Genomic DNA, 19,512 nt, shown 5'->3' with positions numbered 1-19,512 from the left:
TAGGCCGCTCCGAACGTGAAAGTTTGGGAAAGCTGAGTCTTGTTTGTTATGTTGGAATTGTACCTCTTTTTACGGCTCGTATTTTAGCTGTTTGTTTTTCAAATTCGTTCGGATCAGAGTGTGCATTTAGAGTTATTATTGTGGTAAGGTCTTTGTAAACGCTACCGTTATTATTGTTATTTTATTTGGCGCAATATCGACATTTATACCATATGAAAATTAAGAAAATAATATGAGTGATGACTAAGAAGGAAATCACTCAAATGAAAGTGAGTCAATCAAAGTTGCATTTCGAATAAAATTGGCCAGTAGTATCTTAAAGCTTTAGTAAAGTTGCCCCACAGATTTTGAGTGCACACCCCCACGTTTCCTCTTCCTTTGCAGCTTAGGATTAACTGTAAAAGTTTATGGAGGTAGCACATATATTTTGTATTAAAAATAATTATATGTTGGTTGCTATCGTTAAAAGGTTGATCCAAATTAGACATAATCTGCTAAGGTTTAAAATTAAATGGGTCTATAAGACATCTCCTAAAGTATGTGGTCTCATGTGTAGATACCCGGATGTAACTTCTAATTTAATGATGGGCTAAATTAGAATTACATAAACACGTCCAACTATAAATGAGTTATGGTCCCCAAATTAGACGTAAGGTTCTTTTCTAATATTCCATCATTGGAAAAGTGAGAGTCGTCTTCTGTGTAATTCCTACGTCTCGGTTGGAAGACCACTAACCATAAGACAACGAGTTTCATCCATTCCCATGGATTCAGTTACGCTTCCGCATTCAGTTTTATTCTTGATGATTTGATACGATAGTTCTTGGGTAAAGATGATGGTGTTCATCTTTAAAGTATTTTTTAGTTCTAACAATTGGTATCAGAGCCTATATCATATTAACTCATTAAGAATTAACTTTCCGTGAATATATTTTCAGCACTGCTTTTGGAAAATATTTTCTGACACCTCACGTCTCTTTGGGATTCATGTGCTATCCCTATTCATGTTGTTGCAAATAAATGAATAAGAATAAAGTAGAAACATAATACTTTGTATATATTTATGTTGTCTGCTTTAAGAAGAATAAAAATACATATACGATGATCCAAGGTTGCCGCTATTATGACATGATAATTCAGAATCATTAATTTTTCTTAAGGTTTGCCGCCTTTAAGTTTACATATTCACTTATTTGTTTTAATTTAACTTTCGGTGGTTTAAGTTGTGAATATAAAATAAATTGAAGAACTGAAGTTTTGGATGTGGCATGAATATAGTTCTTTGGAATTGGAGGTATTATGTTTGCTGCCAGAAACGTTTATTATGTTTGTGGATTTACTTATTTAGTTAATCTTTTCTTGTTTTATGATTATATAAAAATAAAAATAAACAGGATATTAGCAGCAACTATTTCTTCCAGTTAAGGACAAATATAAAGCTCCTGCAACATTTAAATTTTGAATAAAGAAAAAACAAATCCTCCTTTGCTGCTAGAAAAGTTTAGTTCAGTAAGTAACTTTTATTTATTTATGTTTTGTTTGGTGAATTAAATATGTTAGATTCATCGGTTTAAGTACTGGCAGCTGTTAACTTTTGTGGTTAATTCAGCTTTTGGGCCTATCACAATTTATTTGACTTGAAAATATACATATTTCAGTTTAGAGAATTTAAAGTTGGATATTGGTATAATTGTATATATTTTGAGATAAATAAAATCGAAGCTTAATGTTGCCAAAGTGACCTTTCTTGTGGAGATTTATTTATTTTGAAATATAAAAGGTTGTGTATGCGTAACCTATTTGAATATTGATCGGCCCACATGAAAGTTATTGTTTAACAGAATTACATGTGCATCTTGTGGTAATAAATGCATGATAATTATTTGGTTTTACGTGTGAATGATAAATCGGCCCAACGGAAGATTTGTTATTTGACATGTTCTTTATTATCAGCGTTTGATTACTACACCAAGATATCACTTACAAGTTAATATTTTGTCCTAATATGAAATATTAATGAAGTGCCAAATTGTCACGACCCAAAACTCTAACCTGTCGTGATGGCGTCTATCGTGGTGCTAGGCAAACCGACACACTTCCAAACACTTCAATATTTCATTTAAAAAATATCAAAGCTTTTCATATTAAAAACTTCATAAAAGAGTTCAACTCAAAAGCAAAATGCGGAAAAGATAGCCCAACATCGGGGTGTCACTAAGTCATGAGCATCTACAACCGGTCTAGAATCAAAGTTTACAATAATCTGTCAAATGCCATAAAAACAGAAATAAAGACAACAATGGAAGGAGAGACAAGGGCTGTGGACGTCCGACAGCTACCTCGTAGATCTCCGATAGTCAGCTGCGCACGAGCTCAACATCCTCTGCGACCTGGTCTTACCTGGATTTGCAAACAAGGTGCAGGGAGTAACGTGAGTACTTCCAACTCAGTAAGTAACAGAAGTAAATAAGGAACTGAGAAGTAGTGACGAGCTATGTAAATACAGTTATCTCAATATCTTTCAAATACGAACAGTCACGCTTTCAAATTCATTAGTTTAAGTCACATCAGTACGTGCCCAAGTAAACCAGATATCAAGTCTCCCAAAAATTTGATCAAGAAGGACAAATAACAACTAAGTGAACAACAATCTGAAAGCAATTACAATCTCTCAAGGCAACAGTCACTCAGCTTATATCAACAACTGAATCACTCGGCTCTCAGCCCTCAATAATCATACTCAATAGGTACCTGCACTCACTAGAGGTGTGCAGACTCCGGAGGGGCTCCTTCAACCCAAGCATTGTATCACTACGGCATGTAGCCCGATCCAATATATAAATAACCATAAGACTCGTTGCGACGTGCAACCCGATCCAATTAGATAATCAGCCCGAAGGATCGTTGTGGCGTGCAACCCGATCCAATATATACATATATATATATCTCTGAGACTCGTTGTGGCGTGCAACCCGATCCATATACACTCATATAGCTCACAGCTCGGCACTCAGGCTCTATCTTAGTCACCAACCTCACCAGTCCCTCGGGCTCTCAAAAAGCATAGAATTCAGGCCAAACAGAGATAAGTACATGTATCAATGATAAGTAGGAGGGAATGGAGGTAAAATATGCAAGTAATATCATGACTAAGAACAAAACAACAAATAGCAGTTAATTCAGTAAGTACACGATCCCACGGATCTCAACAGTGATATCACAAGGCCTAAGCATGATTTCTAGCATGAAGTGCAATCAATTTCCATAAAAACAAAGAGAACACGTAGTAAACAGTAGGCTAATCGATTCTACAGTCTCACAGGATGGACCAAGTCACAATCCCTATGGTGTACGCCCACACGCCCGTCACCTAGCATATGCGTCACCTCTAAAATAGTCATACGACACGATGTCCGGGGTTTCATACCCTCAAGAACAGATTTATAATCGTTACTTACCTCAAACCGAGCAAAATCCTACTCTATGATGTCTTTGCCTCTCAAATCGGCCTCCAAACATCCCGAATCTAGCCAAAAGTAATACAATACAATCAATATACACCAAAGAACCAATTCCACAAGAAAAACTACTTAATTGGACTCCAATCCTGAAATCGACTCATCCACGTCTCGAAATCCGACAAAAATTACAAAACTAGAAAGCCCATTCATTCACGAGTCTAACCAAATCAATTTCATCAAAATCCGACATCATTTGCTCCCTCAAATCCCCAAAATCCATGCTCCAAAATTCTAAGCCCTAACCCCCAATTTTCACTTCAAACCTCCACTAATTAGGTGAGAAATCAACGGAAAAATACCATGGCTAATGATAATAGAGCTCAAGCAACTTACCTCAGTGAATATCCTTGAATCCCCTTCAAAAATCATCCCAAAAGCTCCAGAGCCCGTGTTCAAAATGATAGAAATGAGCAAAAATTCGCGAAGTCTTCTATTTATAGGTTCTGCCCAAGCTTTTTCGCACTTGCGGCTCAATATGCGCACCTGCGGTGCCGCTTTTGTGCAAAAAATCTCCGCATCTGTGAAAAATCACTTAAAATCCCTGGACCGCTTCTACGCCTCTAGACCGCATCTACTATCATCGCAGGTGCGGAATTGACATCGCACATGAGGACAACACACGCACCTGCGCCCTCTCTTCCGCGACCATCGCAGGTGCGTGAACTTCATCGCACATGCGCCTTATGCCCAGCTCCTCCAATCTCGCATTTGCAATCCCCCGCTCGCTTCTGCGGGCTCGCACCTGCGATGAGACATCCACAAGTGCGATTATGACAGCTGAGTTCCAACTTCAGCACCTCCTCCAACTTTCAAACTCTTCGTTAGCCATCCGGAATCACCCCGAACCCCTCGGGACCTCAACCAAATATACCAACAAGTTATATAACCCCATACGAACTTAGTCGAACCTTCGAATCACTCAAAACAACATCAAAACACCAAATTACCCTCGGATTCAAGCCTAAGAACTTCTAAACTTTTAAATTTCGCAAACGACACCGAAACCTATCAAATCACGTCCGAATGACCTCAAATCTTACACACACATCACAAATGATGCCACGAATCTACTCCTACTTACGGAAATCCATTCCGACATCGATATCAAAATTTTCACTGTCGACCGAAATCGCCAAATTTCCAACTTTCGCCAATTCAAGCCTAATTCTACTGCGGACCTCCAAAACACATTCCGGACACACTCCTAAGTCCAAAATCATCTAACAGATCTAACTGAATTCTTAAAATTCAAATCCGAGATCCTTTACACATAAGTCAATATCTGGTTGACTTTTCTAACTTAAGCTTCTTATAAAGAGACTAAGTGTCTCAAATCCTTTCTGAAACTACTCCATACCTAAACCAACTGACCTGACATATCCTAATATAGCTGAAGAACACAAAAAAATCAAAAATGGGGAAATATGGCTATAACTCTCGATACGACCGGCCGGATCGTTACACCGGTACCTTGAGATGAAATTTACCTTTATCAATTTATCTTCATTTTGATTTAAGTATTATGTGAGCTTATTTCGTTGTCTGTTGTTCTCTAATTCAGCTGAAATGTACTATTTACTTGATTCATATAGGAGAAACCATTTTGGAAGATGGACACAAAAGAGAAAATTGAAGCATGTGAAAAAATTAAGAACGAAGAAAATGTACTATTCAAAGCAGGGAAGTTTCAAAGTGCCTCAAGGAAGTATGAGAAGGAATGTAATAGTTTTGCATTCTTGAAATGTCCAAATTAATATACTTTGATCTATGTATATAATGTACCAGAAAAATGATCCTGACCCCGGTATCGCCTTGCTGGAAACCAAAAACACCAGGCCTATCAGTAGTTCCAGTAGCAAATCCTGGGCCCAATGCTGCAGGCCATGTTTGGACAACCTTATTCCCTTCTTATTGAACTTTAATATTTGTGAAGTTCAGATAAACAGGGCGATAACCAATCTTCCCTGTTAATTCTTGTTTAGTTGAAGTGAAAAGCTCAACGACCTTTTGAAACTGTCTGTCTCCAATAATCTTTGTACTCAAGATTTAATCTGGATATCTGTCGTTAAAAAACCCATTAGAAATTGAAGTCCAATTTAACTAACGGGCGGAAAAAGGAAGTGAAAATTGCACCAGCTAGCTAGTTTTCGGTACTAATTGAAAAATAGCCAGTATTCGCAAAGCCATTGAAAAATAACCACTATTTTGCTGAAATACAAAAAGTTTCAGTATAATATGCTGGAATATGGAGCTCTTGCGTATAAACTTATAGCATATTATGTTGGAACTCCAGCACGCGGGAAGTTCCAGCATAATACACTGGATTATGGTCTATGGAGTTCTACCATATTATGTTGGAATTCCAACATATTATGCTGGAATCTCATATGTAAAAGATCTGAACTTCAGTAGATAATGCTGAATTTTTTCGGATTTGTTCAGATTTTATCTTTACAAAAAGTGACTAAATTTTGAGTACTTTTAAATTATGACTATTTTTCAATTACCAGTTATAAATCTGGTTATTTCTAATATTTTAAAAGTACATTTTAAGTTTTACCTAGGCCCAAGGCCCACACAGAGTTTTTCATTGCCATGGCAAGAAGAGGAAGAAATTTAAAAATAGCCAGATTTACAACTGGTCATTCAAAAATAGCCACAGTTTCAAAAGTAATTGAAATTTAGCCATTGTTCATGTAAAGATAAATCTGAGCGAAAATACTGTTCAAACCCCGGAAAATATGCCCGTATATTATACTGGAGTTCCAGCATAAGTATGCTTGAACTCCAGCATATTATACGGGAGATCCAACATAGTTATCCTGGAACTCCCATATAATATGCTGGAGTTCAAGTATAAGTACACTAGAACTCCAGCATAATATACGGGAGTTCCAACAAGTATAAATGTCCAGTATAATATACTGGAGTTTGGAGCACCAGTGCTCCAGTCTCCCGTATATTATACAAGAGTCAGCAAAGTGTACTGGTCCAGCATAATATGCTGGAGTTCGTACACAAATGCACCCGAACTCCCGTATATTATACGGGATCGGACTTTGTTGCAGCAAATAGTGGCTATTTTTCATTGACTTCGTAAACGGTGGCTATTTTTGATTGACCAATCTGAAAACTGGCTATACCGTGCTATTTTGACGCAAGAAGAGTGATTAAAATCACAAGGTAATCCACTATCAATGCAAAATGCTCCAAGCAGATTTGGGCTGACAACTCCAACATTTGATTGGCAAAATGCTCCAACAAATTTTAATTCTTTGTTCTTCATGTCACACCCCATAAGTTTAACAACTTTGATTTCGTTATATATATATATATATATATATATATATATATATATATATATATATAACGGTATATATGATATGGTAATTTGAATAGAACATTTTCGTAAAACAGTTTGGAAAAAAAATGAAAAAATGATTGTATATAGTTATTAATATTACTACTTTCAAATATGCTTTAAATTATACACATAATATAAGAAAGTTTATGATATTTTCTTTATTGCAAAGATAGAAATTATTTTCTCACAAGAAAAGAAGGTTATCTTTTTATCATTTTAAGAATTAAGCGTACAAAATTTTTACTCTTTATATGAGATTAGAAAAATTAGAAGTTGAGAATATATATATATATATATATATATATATATATATATATATATATATATATATATATATATATATATTTACATGGATGTTTTAATGAAATAATAGTGTATGTATTTATTTTATATGGTACTACATGACCATGATAGTAAGTTATATAAAGTATGTTAAAAGTAAGTAGTATTTTACGTAAGTTGAGATAATTCTTAATTATGTGAATAATTGGAGTAATTAATAATTTTTGGGTGGGAGGTTAGCTAATTAATTAAAATCTTTGGGATAAAGATTAGTGTGGCAGCGCCCCCCTTTACCCCTTTGATGACTCTTAACTGAGATTAGGAGGTGGCACATTTACATGTAGGGGTGTACAAAGAAAACCGACAAACCGCATCAACCCGATAATCAGAGTCAAATCGAAAAAAACAAATCTGACTATGGTTTGGTTTGATTTGGTTTGGTGTTGCGAAAAAAAACCCAACCATAATTGGTTTGGTTTGGTTTTAACTAAAGAAAGTCAAACCGAAACCAAACCAACCAGAAATTTTAGATATATTTAATATATAAATATATTTATTGTGATGTAATTTATAAATATTTCTTAAATATATAATATAAATACACTTATTGTGATGTAATTTATAAATATTCCTTAAAAAAATTCATAATTTTATCTTTTAAGGTATTATATCAAGGTTGGACTTAGAACTTTTGAATGTTCCAATAAGTTTTACAGCCATTAATATTAGTAAATTAAATAATGCTAACAAAAGCCCAAACCAAAATCAAATCAATATTAATGCTAACAAAAGATATTCAATTCAATATTATGAAAGGGAATGTATTGAATATCTATTTTTTGTTTTGCAATAATTTAGATAAAAATGCATAACCTATTTTTATTTTTTCTTTAGCGTTTAGTCATGTAAATAATACTCCGTTATTAGTCTACTTATTTTAGAATGACTTAGTACTTTTAGATTATGTTTATTTTTATTATGACTTTTTAATTAGCAATGTTTATATTACATAATTTATTGTCTTTATTGTTGAATATTTTAGGATAATGCCATGGACACATCTCATATTTTGTATTATTTTCTAGGAAAATACTTTATATAGCTGTATCTTACTAGGATTAAAGAAATATTTTGAGCACAAACGAAGATTTTACTAGAAAAACCCCCGAGAAATCCGAAAATCCGAAAATCCGAGAAAAACCGAGATTGAAAAATCCGAGTTTTATTGGTTTGGTTTGGTCTTTAGATTTAATAACCCGATACAATTAATTTGATTTGATAATTGTAAAACCCGAACCAACCCGACCTATATACACCCCTATTTACATGATTTATGTGACACCAAGCACAAAAGGAATGTTATCCAAATCATAAGGGAGCTTCAACCAAGCTTTAACGTTATTTTCTTCTTTCTTAAGAGAAGGTATTCATGGTCATGTGACTTCAATGTTTTAGATATCCAATTGGAGAAAATTGGAGAATGGATGAAAAGATGTAAAGAGGTTGTACAAAACTACTCGCCCATTACAGTACAAACATCAATTTGAAAAAGGAGCAGGAGGATCTAACATGGTTGAATGTTAATCTTTTGGTATCAAGAAAATTGTACTGATTACTAATTGAAAGGACGATGTCAATCATTTGTATTTAGGGACACTAAAAGATGTTAGACAAGGAATTTTCAGTTGGTATTTGCAGAAAATTATTAGGATAGAAAGAGTGAAGAGTTATCAAGACAAGTGATGAATTGACCAGATAGAAGTTGAACTTCTTTTTATGATGCCACCTTTCATGTAGATAGACTTGATGAAGATTTTCTTGCATAGCTACGTGATTGCTTCGAGCTTTTCATACGATTTGTTCTGTGTTTTGTCGCAATCAAGATGTGTTAGAGGGATTATCAAGAGAATCGACTCAGGTATGTTAAGGCTATCCCTTTTTTCCTTTTGACATAGTCCATATGATACAACAAAACGAGCAAATGCACAACTTTCATAAATGACTCTATTCGTAAAAATTCTAGAGATGCTTATATTCTTGAATTCTCATATGTCTTATTGTTCTATCGTCTGTTCATGGGTCTCAGAAAATACGTAAATTGATTTTATGATATGAATCAAAGGTAAAATGGTCTTATAACACTCCGAAAGATTTTATTGACGTACTTCTCATGCATTGCATTCATTTATACATGTAAATTGACCCATGACCAGATGACGTTATATACGCGTATATATGTATATAGGATATGAGAAAAGGTTACAACATTATATACGCACTACCACCTGATCAACTAGTATACATTGATGATTTTCCCACAATGGCTGAGATGATATGATGGGATGTTCTCAGAGGCTTGATGATGTTATGTACGTACAGACCTATGCATTACATGACATTTATATGCATATGCATGACATTATAAATATTTCATGATTTACAGAGCTATCCAGACTTACAGGTTGAGTCCTTTACTCCATGTTTCTTTTATGTCCTTTATATACTAATTTACATGCCTTACATACTCGGTACATTATTCGTACTGACGTCCTTTTGTTGGGGACACTACATTCATGCCTGCAAGTATAGATAATCATCTTGACGAGCCCTCATAGTAGATGAGGTTAGCGTTCAGCAAAGGATCGGTAAGACTCCACCTCTTTCAGAGTGCAGCCTAGTCTGTGAGCCTTCGTGTTAGAGTTTTGCTACAGATTTATGGGTAGAACAGTACCCAGTCCCATATAATGTCGAATAATCTTAGAGGCTTTGTAGATAGAGGTTCATTTTGTATAGTATGTCAGAGGCCTTGACGGCCTATATGTATTCATGTTTTAAGAAAAATAGTTCAGTGATACAATGTTTTTCACTTACAGTTGTACATTATGAGTTGTGGCCATGTGGACCCATAATAGTTACAAAAGGAATGAGTTCATCTAACTCTACATATGCATGTTCTAGTTTTGGTCGAATGATCATAAGTTACAGAGTGGTTCGCTCGGGCTAGTGCGACACCCGCTGCTAGCCACGCCTCCCCAGGTTTTGGGCGTTGTTGATACCCAATTTTTTCCTATATATTTTAAATATGCATAAATACCTTCAAAATAGCATATATATGCATATATAAGCGTGCACAAGATTTTTATTATTTTTTCCATAATTTTAAGGGTTTAAATTGATTTATTTCCTCCCCTTTTATCCATAAAATTCCCAATAATTATTTCCTAAATTATTATTATAATAATTTATTCGCTTAGTTTCTATACTTATGCCAAAATATAACTAATATAATTTTTATGTATTTTTATAATTATATTTAGTATTTTTAAAGCTAAATTGCATATAATTGCATATAGTTGCAATGTTAACCCATTTAGTGTATAATTATATTTTATATGCGTAAAATTGGTCCCTATATTTTTATAATGTTAATTATGTATTTTAAATCATTTTAGCATCTTAATTTATTTTTCAAAATTACCTATTATTTATTATAATGACTAGCCCACCTTTGTTGCACACGCCCAAGGAGGATGAAACGTTATACCTGTACCTGGCCGTGTATGAAATAGCGGTAAGTGGCGTAATGGTTCGAGAGGATCAAGGTACACAATTTTCTATTTATTACGTAAGCCGAACCTTGGGCGACGTCAAAACCCGGTATCTCTATCTAGAAAAATTGGCTCTCGTGCTGATAAGCGCCTCGCGTAAGCTGAAGCCATATTTTCAGTGTCACTGTATCTGTGTTTTGTCAACGTACCCCCTCTGGAGCATACTAAATAAACTCGAGTTATCGAGTCGATTGGCCAAATGGGCTATTGAACTCGGAGGGTATGATATCGAGTATCAACCCCGAACGGCCATCAAGTCCCAAATCCTGTCGGACTTTGTGGCCGATTTCTCGCCATCCCTCGTACCGAGGTAGAGAAGGAACTTTTATTGAAATCAGGAACGTCCTTCGGGGTATGGACCCTGTTCACAGATAGTGACACAAGCATAAGTGGATCCGGGCTCGGTATAGTCCTAAAGCCACCCATTGGTGGCATAATCAGACAATCCATAAAAACCGCGAAATTGACTAACAATAAAGCCGAATATGAGGCTATGATTGCAGGTTTAGAATTGGACAAAAGTTTGGGGGCCGAGACTCTCGAGGCAAAATGTGATTCGCTCCTCGTAGTGAGCCAAGTGAACGAGAGCTACGAAGCTCGAGAGGATAGGATGCAGAGGTATTTGGACAAAATCCAAGTCGCGTTACATCGCTTCAAAGAATGGACCTTAGTCCATGTACCCCCAGAGCAGAACACCGAGGTCGATGCCCTCGCGAATCTGGGATCTTCTGCTGAGGAAGAAGACCTACTCCCCGGAGCTGTTGTCTAACTGTTTAAATCAGTGGTTAAGAAAGGTCACGCGGAGATTAACTCCACCAGTCTGACATGGGATTGGAGAAATAAATATATTATTTATCTAAAATATGGGAAGCTGCCCGCAGATCCAAAAGAATCGAGGGCCCTGCGAACCAAAGTAGCTCGGTTCTCACTTGATGAAAATGGGACTCTGTATAGGAAATCTTTTGATGGCCCCCTGACGGTATGCTTGGGACCAGGCGACACAGATTATGTACTCCGAGAGATCCACGAGGGCACCTGTGGAAATCATTCAGGGGCCGATTCCTTGGTTTGAAAGGTGATCAGAGCAGGCTACTATTGGGATAGCATGGAAAAAGACGCCAGAGAATTTGTCCGTAAATATGATAAGTGCCAGAGGTTCGCTCCCATGATCCACCAACCCAGCGAGCAACTACATTCTATTTTTATCACCATGGCCATTTATGAAAGGGGGAATGGACATCGTCGGCCCTTTGTCGATGGCACCAGGTAAGCTAGATTCATTTTATTTATGACTGATCACTTTTCAAAATGGGTGGAAGCACAGGCCTTCGAGAAAATAAGAGAGAAGGAACTCATCAATTCCATATGGGATCACATCATATGCCGGTTTGAAATCCCTTCCGAAATAACATATGATAACGGGTGGTAGTTCATTGGGAGCAAGGTAACACAGTTCGTTGAAGATAACAAAATCAAGAGAATCCTGTCAATGCCTTACCATCCGTGTGCAAACGGCCAGGCCGAATCCACGAATAAAACCATCATTCAGAACTTAAAAAAGAAACTAGAGAGCGCCAAGGGAAAATGGAGAGAAAAGCTGTCCGAGGTTCTATGGGCATATCGAACAACTTCAAAATCAAGCACCGGTGAAACACCTTTCTCTCTAATGTACGGTGCCGAGGCTTTGATACCGGTGGAAGTCGGGGAACCGAGCGCCAGATTCTAGCACATTAATGAGGGCTCGAACAATGAGGCTATGATAATGGCCCTCGAGCTACTCATTGAAAGGCGGAAAGCCTCGCTGATTCGGATGGCTACCCAAAAGAAAAAAATCGAAAGATACAATAATAGAAGAACAAATCTCCGATATTTCGGGATCGGGGACTTAGTCCTAAGGAAGGTTACTCTCAACACCTGAAACCCCAATGAAGGAAAGTTGGGCCAGAATTGGAAAGGACCGTACCATGTCCTCGGGATAGTTGGCAAGGGATCCTATAAGCTTGGCACCATGGAAGGCGAACATCTTCCGAGCAACTGGAATGTATCGATGCTTAAGCGGTATTACTACTAGGGCACCCGAACGGAGAATCCCGCAAAGATCTTCGGGCAAATGTTGCACTATTTTCCTTCGACCGAGTTTTTTTATCCCGAAATGGGTTTTTGCCGGCAAGGTTTTTAATGAGGCAACATCCACGTGCCACCTAAGAAGGACTCAATAAACCTACAAGGTCTTCGCAATCAACCCTATATCGGGAAATAACAAACGAGATTCCAATAGAAAATGATGTACCGGGCCAAACGGCTGAACGAACCGTGCCCGCATAAGCTGGGCTTACGACAACACAACGACGTATATATACACCAAGCAATCAAAGAATATCTTTCGCCAAAAGCATCTCGTGCTCCAAAGAAAATCCAGCATGCTCACGGCAAGGATCCCTTCATCGAGTACGTCACAAAATACTCAGAGACTTAGCATCAGCAATTTGGCACCCACATGACCTCAGGTTCGGAACTCCATGTTCATAAGGCCCCAACAAGGCAATTCTGAGCTCACGAGTAACGACCTTTGAGCCTAAGAAAACTCGATGACTCAGAGACTATCGTTAATCTCCATTCACTAATAAACCCGAGGCCGTAAGACCCCGAGCGGGCAAACTCGATCTAGCCAGATCTATTTTACACAACAAAAAAACTGTAAGACCTCAACATGCATGAAAAAACTGTAGACCTCAACAGGCATGAAAAAACTATAAGACCTCAATAGGCATGAAAATCTTGTAAGACCTTACTAAAGGCTCAATCCCGAAGTTTAGGCTATATGTCGCATTTTTAAGACTCCCGAATGGGCATACCCTCGATAGATGCCAAAACTACCACACTCAGGACCAAAAATGGCTCCCGCCAAACACAAATGACTACGGTCAAAACGGCTGCATCAGCCAAATTAACGCGACTCGGGAACGCCCGACCGTCGCTAACAAAATCACATGCCATTACTTTGAAAAGAACCGGCTAAAATAGGCTACCCTCAACAGGAAAACAAGCTTCGACCATGTCAGCTCCAAATCACAAAGGTTTCGAGCTACTCAGCATACGAGCTAAACCTTCTAAGGTGCTCGAACATCGCCGCTAACGACTTGAAATCAAGGTTCTTTCCGAACCGACGACGGGTCAGGCAAAAACATTCAAAAAGTCCTTAACGATAGCAAAACAAAGCCTACATACGCCTAAGGGCAAAAGCGAAAGAGCCATTGTCGTAAGCCAAACAAGCCTCAGGGCCACACACTAAACGGTCGCAACAACCAAAAGTGTAAGAGCCACTGTTGCTTGCTTGAAAATCTGAACGTTTGAGGGTCAAAGTGAGCTCGAGTCGTAACCCGAGACCACATCCAAAATAGTTAACTATACATGCCTAAGGGCAAGAGCGTAAGAGCCATCGCCGCCAGCTTCATGACCCTCAAGGCACATACATAAAAGGTCGCTTCGACCCAAGGCATAAGAGACATTGTCGCCAGCCCATGCAATTATAAAGCTTGAGGGTTGATTGAGCTCGAGTCGAAGCCCGACTCAGAGACTGAACCCAAAATAGTTGAGCAAAAGTATAAGAGCTCTGATGGCGGTTTACATTGAAGGTCATATCGACCAGGCGCATGAAAGCCCCGAGCTTGCCTAACGAGCCACAGGGCCATATCGCAGGTCTAAGGTTTCTTAACAATTCTTGCTGAATTTCGGGCAAAGAAGGGAATAGGGGAAACAATGCCACAGGATTCACTTTATACATATGCCAGTATGAAAATACTATATACATACAGGAAGATCAACAAAAAAATTGACAGGAAAATCAACAAAGATCCTAATTTATTGCCAAGAAGGCATCCTCAATGGCTCCCCAAGGGTTGAACCTAGGCAATTATGAGTCCCCCGACGGCCCCTTCTCAACGGCATTTTCTCTCCCCGGGGATTCACCCCCATTTTTAGCACCACCTGAGCTGCCTTCCGACGTTCCTCCAACGGTATGCTTTCGGGAAAGCGACCAGGCATGATCCGCAGCTCGAGGTAAAGTCAGGCTAGCCCCCTCAAACGCCTTCTCAACGCAAGAATCTGCAACAATAGCTCCCCCCCTCGTGCGAGGATACAAGCGCCTCGACCTCGGCCTTGATCCGAAATAATGCAGCCACATGTTCGAAATGGAGACCCTTTTACTTGTGACTATCCTCCTTGCATCCTAGAGCTCACGCTCGATCAAGGTTACCTTCCTTTGGAGGTTGTCCCTCTCGGAAGCCATTTCTTTTACGTACCGACTAAGCTCGGAAATTTCGGTATATCTGGCCTGAAGCTCCCCTCTCAGTAGGGCGTTGTTCTTCTCAAACTGCACAAATTAGGTCCAAGAAGTTAAAATCGGTGGAATCTCACAAGGGCTCGAATAATAGTAAAAACGGGGGATGAGTAACCTGCTCGGTAAGATAGGCTTTCTCGCGCTCGTGGTGGCTCACCTCATCCTGATACTGGGTGAAAGCCTGGATATAAAGTACTTTAGCTTGAAGCCAAATAAAAAGACAAGTTAGAAAAATGAAGACCGGAACAACCCAGAACGGCGGACAAGGTTAGCAAAAATTATCCGCTCGCAAAGTCTACCCATCTCGCCGAAAATGAATGAAGCATCAACCTCAAGACCTCCCTCGAGAATGGTCGGCGACCTCTCGAGTGCATCTCCGCCATTGACTAGTGATCCTGTTTCAGAAGGCTCTTCACGCGGGACGTCTTGCGCACTATGTGAGATGGTAGGATCTCTCCCTGAGGAGAATCAACAACAACCAAAGGCTTAACAGGATCAGCCAAAATATACGTCCCTTGTTCAACTTGGACCCCAGATCCAGGCCCCTCCAAACTGCCCACCAAGGGCATCCCGGCTCGGGAAGAATTCCGGCCACCTGCCAACTCGGGGTAGTGCTCGATACTCCATCGATTGCCTCACCACCACAAAGCTGGGCCACAGCAGCATCAGACTCCAGTCTGGGAGCAACAATCCCCGCGGCCCAAGGGTCAGTCGAGTCTATACGCTTTTCAGGGGCCGTTGAGAAGCTGCTTTCTCCCTCACCTTCAGCTCGAGGATTTCCTATCGTCTCGAAGGTCAGAACTACTCGGTCAACCTTGGTCTTCCACCTTAACCTTCTTGGGATCCGAAGGCCCCACCGACGGACTCTCCTGCCTTTTCTTCTTCTCGCCAAGCACCAGGGCGTCCCCTCCAACGAGCGGTGCCTCCTTCATCAAAGGGATTTCCCCCAGACCTACACAAATGCAGAGGTTAAATGCAAAGGATGAAGAACCCTACCAACAACGATCTACGTCAAGTATGCAGATGCAACAAGGCTTGGGGCTCACCATGGTCTTTGGCTTCCCACAAAGCTCAGGATAAATCTCACCACAGTCGTTCAGTATATAGGCAAATCGAGTATAAACGGCCAACCCAACTCTGGAGATCTGACACCGCACCAGAGTAGATCGCTACGGCTGAAAAGGTAGGAAAAGCAGAGTTAGATGCTTGAAGAAATATCGCCAAAATGAAGCAAAGACAACGCATTTACTTACACCCAGCGTTCCACTTCTCAGGGAACGACAGATTTTCCACTAGAATCAGGTCAGACGTCCTCACTTGGACAAATCGGCTTACCTATCCCTCATTCTCGAGCTCCTCGGTGCAGGAAGAAAGGGATCTCGGGGCTCGGCAGCGAAGCTTGATTAAGCCCTCACGCAGAACATGGGGACTATACATCCAGATCAGATGGTTGAGGGTGATGGGCATCTCCTCTATCATGTTCGAGTAATGCATGATCATATAAACCACGTGCCAGAACGAAGGATGAATTTGGCCCAGGGTCACTTGATAACCACGACAGAAGTCGAGAATCACGGGGTCTATTGGGGCGAGGATGGCCCCACCGGCCCCAAAGTAAACGGGTAGGTGTATACACTCAGAAAGATGGCTTTAAGAGCCATAATATCTTCCTCCCTAGCAGGAATCTCCACAAGCACGGTATCCCCCCAGCGACAGTCAGCCCTCACTCTCCCGACGTCCGTTATCGAGCTGATATACCGAGCTATAGGCTCACGACGCCCTGGCCTCGAGGAAGGTCTCTCGACCTTGAAATCAGAGGTCATCACAAAGGATCCTGGGACACATTCCTTAGCACAAGGAGGAGTAGCCACTTCGCCTTGAAATAAAAGCGAAGATGATGAACCCGAGACCTCCTGGGAAATAGAAGTGGAAATTTTCGCCATCCTTGGGAGATTCTAAAGGAAGAAAAAGAGTTGCGTTCCTGAAAGTGAACAAGAACGAAGGAAGAACAAACCCTATTAGGGGTTTTTTGGCACAAGATGTGGTATAGAAAGAAAGAGGGAAGTATTTATAAAAACATCGTGTGCACATTGAAGGAAGCCAAAAGGAAGCTAACCACCGCATTCAGTGCGGAAACCTGTAGGAATAGCGTGCGTATTGCATCTTGGCACCTCGTTGCCGTCACTGATTGCAAGAACATCGAAAGAAGCAGAAGCTCAGGATCATTTCTTACTATTTTCACTCTAAGAAACGCGAAGACTATCTGTATATGGTGAATCTGGGGGCCCGATTTTCCCCATCATTAGGTCGTCTCGCGGTCATGCTCCTCAAGGCTCGAAACCAAGGTTGAGACCCACCCTCGGGGGTCATCATATACCGGTCTCGGAGGGCATTACGTACTAATGGCTATAGTATACGAGAGGGGAATTCCCAAGGCACACGGCTAAACCTGACAAAGTTGACCTATCCGGGGCTTGTCCCAAGGTGTCACATCCAGCCGTCCCATCTCCATGCCTTTACAGTTAATGCATTTTGTACTATAACGGGATTCCCTTCCTATATAAGGGGGGTCCCCATCACTTTGTAACTTTCGGCTGCTGCTGCTCCAACAATTCTACAAAAGATCAATAATATCTCACTCTCTTTTCTCTCTAACTTATTCGCTCGAGGCTACTCTTTCCATTTATTGCTTTCATACTTGTTCTTCATTTATTGCTTGATATTGGCCATAAAGAGCCTTCTATAATTATATCTCAACTGTTATCCCCTTCCCGGTTACCCCCGATAGCTCGAGCTCGAGCCGGATATCGACCTTGAGGCCTTTCATCGATCATTCCAAAGCCTGGGTAGCAAGCCCCTCGGTTTGATTACTGCCCCGTTTTAACTTGTATTTCATCATTAAACTTTATACGCCTAGCATCAACTGCTCTAACAACTAGCATAAAAATAGATCACGTATTTTTAGAGTCCCATTTAAAAATTTAATTGTTATTACCATTTTCACGGTAAACAGTGTGCGAGTTTCACAACACGCACGGCCATAGAACCGAGGATTGCGACCAACTCCGAGAAGAGGTAGCTCGACTACTTAACAAAGGTCATCTCCGGGAATTCCTTAGCGACCAAGCCAAAAATTAGTTCCGAGAAAGAGAGGCGGCTAAGAAGAATGCAAACGAGCGACAACATGTCATCCACATGATCTTTGGAGGAGTCGATGCCCCGCAGGAAACCATAATGAGAAGGACAAAAATATCCATCACCAGAGAAAGGCGAAACCGGGGATATATTCCCGAGGATGCCCTCACATTCAGCGAAGAGGAGACCGAGACCTTGTCTCAACCTCACAATGACGCACTGGTAATCTCTTTCCTTGTAAATTCTTTTCAAATAAAGCGTGTATTCGTGGACCCAGGTAGCTCGGCCAATATTATCAGGTCGAGGGTAATAGAGCAACTCGGACTGCTTGACCAAATCGTGCCCACCACTCGAGTCCTCAATGGATTCAACATGTCAAGTGAAACAACAAAAGGAGAAATCACCCTCCCAATCACCGTGGCCAGCACGACCCAAAATGCCAAATTCCATGTCATCAAAGGAGACATGAGGTAAAACGCCTTATTTGGACGGCCGTGGATACACTGCATGAGAGGAATACATCCACTCTACACCAGATGATGAAATTCACGACAAAGGATGGGATTAAAACCGTCTATGGGGAACAATATGCAGCAAGGCAGATGTTCGCGGTGCACGACGTGGCACCGGCATCAATACCTCCGCTCACAAAAGAGCAAAAAGGTAATCAAGTCACGCCTTCGATTAAACCTGATCAAACAATGTAAAAGATCGTACCGCGTCCTCGTCTCGAGTAACTAGGACGTATCGGTCCTCAAAACGTCGTCGGCACATCCTACACTAAGGTATAACCATCTCCCTTTTCATTTTGTATTTCGTACTAACCCTTATGCAGGTGCCCAACTGGAGCAGTCAAAACGCTAACCCAGCTCGAAGACCTTAAGGTTTCAAAGCATTTGTTGCACTCTTTTCCTTCGACCGAGTTTTTATCCCAAAAAGGGTTTTACCTGCAAGGTTTTTAACGAGGCAACATCTATATGCTACCTTAGGAAGATCCAACAAGTTTTCAAGGCTTCTTTTGCAATCGACCCAGAACACTAGGGGGCATTTCTCCGGAGGGTCATACACTCGGAAAAGCTAAGAAACACCAAATGGGATCCCAGTAGGAAAATGATGTACCAGGCCAGACAGTCAAACAAACCATGTTCGTATAGCCGGACCCCCAACGGCGAAAGCATGGACACTTATACCGAATAATTGATATCTTTTGTCAAAGCATCTCGCACTCAAAAGAAGCTCGGCACCTCCACAAAAATGACTTCT

Source organism: Nicotiana tabacum, chromosome 12 (assembly GCF_000715075.1).
Source record: "Nicotiana tabacum cultivar K326 chromosome 12, ASM71507v2, whole genome shotgun sequence".
NCBI lineage: Eukaryota > Viridiplantae > Streptophyta > Magnoliopsida > Solanales > Solanaceae > Nicotiana > Nicotiana tabacum.
This window is presented reverse-complemented; position numbering follows the sequence as displayed.